Raw genomic sequence first — 6,451 nt, forward strand, 5'->3', positions numbered from 1 at the left:
TTCTCTCTGTTTGTGCATACCAAGTCATAGCCATCAAGGTCAAAATCCATTCCCCTTACATTATTCATCCAAGTTTCAGAAATAGCAATTATATTAAAAGAATGTGTCAGACTACTAAGATAATGTTTTATACTCTGAAAGTTTGCGTATAAACTTCTGCTATTAAAGTGAATTAATGATAATTTGTTTTCAGTCTTAACATTGCTGTTAAACTGCTCATCCGTGTAATACTTGCAGTTATTTTCAGAGTTCTTAAAAAAGTTTTTTTCAGGGTCAAAGTCATCGTCCGATTCATGATAATGTTGTTCAGTGTCTCCAGTTGTGTTCAGTTCCATATCCAGATGAGAAAACACAGCAAGCGTCGTGCATGGTGACAATGTGGCTCCATCGGCCCACACAGCTTTTGTTCCTACTACTTGGCTATTGGAGAACTCAACAACTGAATACCTTATGTTTGTACTGCATATTTCACATTTTTATTTTCACATTAGTGTTATAATAATAGTGAATCAATTTAAAACATGCCAATGGATATTTGAAGGTATTCCAAAAGCTTTAATTGGAAAAAGAATTACTAGGATTTTTTTTCCTGTTGCTCAGTGATGTTTACTGTAACACTTTTTAGCTTGCATCCTTGAAATACCTTTCTTGAATAACATCTTATAAATCATAGTTGCAACTTCCTGAAGAGTAAAATGCTTATTGGTCTGTTACTGTGTTCTTCCATTTTCCTTATGGCAAGACTGTCTTGTAGTTTATATCCTCCTCTTTTATAAACAAAGAACTTGAGGCCCTACCTAATTTTAATGTAAAGCTTCTGAACGTGTACCAGATTGTGTCCAGCCTTGTTTAAATATTAATCCCTGCTGGCTGTGATTAACATTATGGGAGGTATATGGACTCACTCTTAACTCTGTCTTTTGCTTACTGTACTGTATATGTGTTTGTGAGTGTCTAGTATGAGATAAAGAGAACGAGAGATGCGTGATTGGAAACAATACCATCTATCAGGTTAAGAGTATTTATCACTGTGAGAAAGTAGGAGAGGAGGAAGAGGAGAAGGAATTACGCTGCCTTGTCAGGGAAAATGTGCTTTTCAGTAACAATGGCATTCAAGGCACACAATCCATCTCGCTGGGGCCTGTGGGGAATGTGTTTGTCTCCTCCAGCTGGCAGGGGACAAAATCAATCATGACTTATTGTTGGACTTGCCTTTACAGTGTCTCTCACGTACATGTCCTCGTTCCACCCCAGCCATCAGAAAGGACAAAACACACACAGTAAGACTGCGACAAAAAAAAGCACAGTGACTGATGTTTGGCAGACCATCGATCAGACTAGTGGAACATTTTGAACGCTATTGTTTGTATTTTCAAAGCACCACTCTTTTGAATGACTTCCCTTTGTTCTAAAATCTTATGAGACACTGACAAGGAAAAACACAGTATGTCACTCCTAATTTGTGCCACCCTCTAGATCACTCTTTCTTATCCATTAATTTATCCCTATTCCCTGTGATATCTCTCTTTAGGCTGATAACGCTATCTGATTAAAATCCTAATGAAGGTGAAATAATGCATGAAGCTGGCAGAGGGGGATCCTGTCCATGTCTCATTATACAATATTAGGAGACAAGAAGCACAAAGGGAAATTTTTCTCTGTGTATCATGTTAAGTTTACTGATGTCCTTGTAACTGACAAGAGGTTTTCATGTGTGCCATTTATGTTCCCTTGAATGCTACCCAGCATTCAGATTTGATCAGACAAGACAGCAGACAGAGAAGTAGCCAAGGTCCAGACCAACATCTGCATCTACAGTATATTTACCCAAAAAGCAAACACACCTCTCCCTCTCTGCTAACCATTTGTTGCCTGCACTTCATGTGATATTACAAAATAAATTCATATATATAATCCATGTATTATGCATCTATTATGATCCAGTAATTTTCCTCCATTGAATAATAGCTAATCAAAACATGTCATTCAACCTTGACATGCCTTTCACCCAGTCCCTTAGTCACATATACACATACACAGATGATGTGCACAAGTTGTGTACGTGTATGGTACAAATGGTGAGGATGATGAGGTAAAAGCTAAATCAAAGCTGAAGGAACAGGGTTTCAGATATAGCCCTGGGTTACGTTCATATCACAGACTTAATACTGACTTCCAATTAATTTGTCAGATCTGATCCTTTTGTGTTTGTGACATGTATCTGGCTTCATGTCTGAACACTACTGAGGTCCTAAACTGTCACATATGATCAGATTTAACAGGCAATATGTGCACATGCAGAGGAGTGAGTATGAATTGCAATTTGACTATTCTGACTGGATATGAATGGGCTCTAGGACCACATATGAAAATGACCCACATCTGATATGAACAAATCTGATTTGATTTGTTCACACTTGCATAACATTATCATATCTGAGACACTTGAAGGGGGGAAAAAACTGATTTGGGACACTTCAGCATGTAATGTGAACACAGCCTTAGTGTGGGTCACACCAGAAACGAGCATGTGTTTGTGGAGTAGACAGTGCTGGAGGCTGAGTACCTGAGGGAAAAAAAACAAATACTGAATAAACTCAATTTAACCATTTTATAAAACAAGTGTTTGCTCTTGTCCTGAAAATTGAGTAAGCTGCACAATGTGTTTAGTGATGGTATGTTACAAGCCTATTTATTTATTTATTTTTGTAACTTCCATTTTCCCCAACATGAATTTTGTATTTGATTTTCTTACTTTAGGAACAACTTTCTGTTTCTTTTTTGCGCTCCATTTGTACCACATCTCATTGCAGACCATACCCCTTTGGTGCCCTGTACAATCCACTAAAGTAGGGTTATATTGCATAAAAACCCCATGGTTTAAAACTGTGATAGTTTCATTTTTTTGACTCTCAGAATCTCAGTTTCCTCACATGTCAGCACTGTGAAGACTGTCATGATGTATGAATTTGCATGTCAAGGTTCACCAAAATTTAACTGATTCAAAAGCTCATTACTGATTTACTTTGACTTAACAAGTTAATCCACTGAAAAGGGTGATTGAGTTTGCCCAAAATGTGCTGATATAAATCCCAAATTCTTTTTGCTGGTGTGACTGGTCCGTTGAGGTAAAAACAAGAGAAATGAAAATGTCCATCATGAGGCATAATGTTCAATACACTGAGAGTTAGAGAAGCTGATGTGATGAAAGGTGTGGGTTACAGAGGGAGAGTAGAGTAAAAGTGTTAAGAAGGAGTCTACTAACATTTTTTTTCAGCAGCACTGATGCTCCAAATGAAGAAATATTTCCAGCTTTCATAATGCACAGGGACAAACTGACTTAAATATGTGATTATAGAGAATTTAAAAACTTATCATGTACTTGAGACCTCGTATAAGGTGCATTGTCCCAAATGATTGTAAACTTTTTCAAATATCATATAGTCTGCCAATTTATTTTAGGGTTCTGAGGTGCATTACATTTTATCCAATCTGAATCCAGTGTCAAATTATTTGTGGAATTAATTTTAGTTCGAGACAACTCTAAGTGTTAATTTTATTTTAAAAGGGCCATCAGCATCTGCTAAAAATGAAAAGTAGCTAATTGATTGTTGCTATGTAAACTCATAGTAGCTCCCTGTTGTCTTCTTACTATCTATAAAACTTGACTGGTGTTTGTACTGGACTCATGGAAGCTGTGGTCTTGAACCCGCTCTGCTGCTCTGCTCATTCTCTCTGTGTTCTGCAGAGCTGCTGCTGCTAGATGCACTGATCAATTAGAAGCATTTGGATTTTTTTGCACTTTTTAGCCACACCTTTATGTGTTTTTATACTTTGATAAAGTGAATCAGCAACAGTCCACTGCTGTTTGCCTCGTTAACAGTGATCAGGATACCAGCATTCTAAGCAGGTTGTTTATTTATGTATGTATTTATTTATTTATGTGGTGCAGAAAGTGTGTACAGAGAGATGGGAGTGACATAAGAAAAGGACAGAAGAGGGAAGAGAAATGTGAGAGAGGGCCAGGGGGATAAAGAGAGTACAGATCCTGCACTATGAAACTAATGAGAAGTGACAGTGTGAATTGTATTACTGCTAATTAATCCATGTTTGACTGAATACAGTTACACACTCTTAATGTAGGTGAAACATAGAAGAAACACATATACAGTACATCACTCATAAAGGTTTTTTATTTTTAGGTTTTACCTCATTCCTTCTTTCCCATGGAGACCACTAAGGAGCTTAGTGGTTAAAATAGGACAGTTTAGGTTTTTTCTGAAGCAGGTCTGCGCCCACTGTTTGCCCTAAAATAAAACAACCATAAATAATCTCTGTACTCTATCATAAAATTAATTCACATGAGCATTTTCCAGTCTGTCTCCTTTAAGGTTAAAGAGGAAAAAGATTGGGGTAAGATTGTATTAATTGTTAAAAAAAATCAATGTTGATTGTTGGTACCACTGGGGATACAGACAGTGGTAAACTGTGGTCTCCATGTTAAAGTTAGACACCACCAGTCTAAAGTTTGGACACACCTACTGAATTGATTGGGATAGTATGTCCAAATTTTGGTAATGGTAATGTATATCCAGTGCAAAAACGATATCATACTACTGTACAAATGCATTTGTTTTGAGAAGGAAGTCAGTATTTGCATAACCACAAATAGGTCACTTGTCTGGTGAGGACAGCCTCATTGCAACCAGCACAAATATGATATACAACTACATCATTCTAATCAAGTAAAGATGGTCTCTAAAAGCAAAATGCTACTTTAATGCCGCTACTGTTTTGTAAATAAATTACATTTTAAGTCTATATGCAAACTTTGCAGTTTCTCTTATTTGATTAGCTTGGGAGTACATAGACGAACTTTCAAGGATTTGGGCTGTTTTATTCCCCATTTGTTTACACCGCCACTGTTAACAAATGTCAAGATGGGGCTGCTGTGTTTCACAACCTCATCAGATTAAGGTTATACAGTAAAAATGTCACTCCCTCTCATTGTATGATGCATGGCTTGCATCTTGGATCCAATTTTGGGTTTTATTTAAGGCCAGTGGGTTTCATGGCTCTTAATTGAATAATAGACTGTCTAGCCTAAAAGGCCATGCCCACAGAAAACACACACAGTCGGTGGCATTTATTCTGACATTTGTTCTGTCCAGAGAGTATGCTGACAACATATCCCCAAACACATGGCGGTAACACTCTAAACACTCTCTTTGTGCCTTCCCCTCTTCTCTCCTCTTCTTTTCATGCACTCATTTTCACAAGAGGCATCTAGTGTCTGTTTACTTTGTCTTCAGTTAGCAGAAAACAGACACAAACAAGGTGCACGCTACCCCACCTACACACATTACCACTTCCCAACTCAAACTGCACTTGACTGTGAGTGACATTCAAACCTGCTGCTCCGGAGGGAAACTCATTATAGAATGCTAAACACTGTCGTCCAAAAGACCAGCTCGGTGTTAATGAGTGTTGGCGGAGGATAGAACATATGTGTTCAACTGTATCTGCTTATATAACAGCAGCATACAAGTGTGACCTTGACTACACTTAAGACAACACCAACCGCGAGCACAAACTGATTAATTTTTCTACAAGACCATTTTATTTTTTGCAGCCTTTCAGGTATTCTAGACACTATAATTACTATACAGCCAGGTTGTTTTACATCTTTTGAATATAAGCATTTATGTAGTTTTGTTTCAAAATGAGATAGCTGCATTTAGAAATATAATGTTCACATAATATATATAGTATATATATATACGGTAGTTATAGGCGATGCTCATTTCCCTGCCATTGTCATCCAGTTCACCATACAGTGCTAGAATATTCATTCTAGCACTGTGGCCCCCAGTTTCCTCTTTACTCTGCTCTCTGTATTTAGAGTGCCATCTGAGAAACCCCTTATCATGCCTACTCACACGCATGGGCTGTCAGCATAGATAGCTGCTCTGCATGTCACCCTGCTCATTTTCCCTTTGCTGTGAGTGTGTGGTGAGAGATACTTCTTTGATAGGCAACGCACACATGAAATGAGGAGGCACACGCATGCACATAAACATATAGAGGAAGGCAGACTAGTTCCAATAGTGCAGACCATGCATGGCACAAGAACTAAAAGTACAGTAGAGCAATGAACTAAAAGACGGGCTTCTAGGCAAGATTTATCAGCCTGAAAATTTGTTATAGCCCCACTCACTCACTCATTCACTCACTCAGTCATTTATCCAGTGGAGTTGAGATGCTACACACCTGTAAATAAAATGTAATAAATTCACTCTGTCTACCACTGGGCACAGTCACTCACTCACTCTTCTTGCCTGCCCACACAAACACTCATTTGAATGCTCTCAGACGTATATCAAGACTATTTTTAGGCTGACAACTGGCTTACACTGTCTACAGTCCCATCCCTCTCTTTGCGGTTTCTCTG

The sequence above is a fragment of the Monopterus albus genome, unplaced genomic scaffold (genome assembly GCF_001952655.1).
Source record: "Monopterus albus unplaced genomic scaffold, M_albus_1.0 scaffold5.1, whole genome shotgun sequence".
In the NCBI taxonomy this organism is placed as follows: Eukaryota; Metazoa; Chordata; class Actinopteri; order Synbranchiformes; family Synbranchidae; genus Monopterus; species Monopterus albus.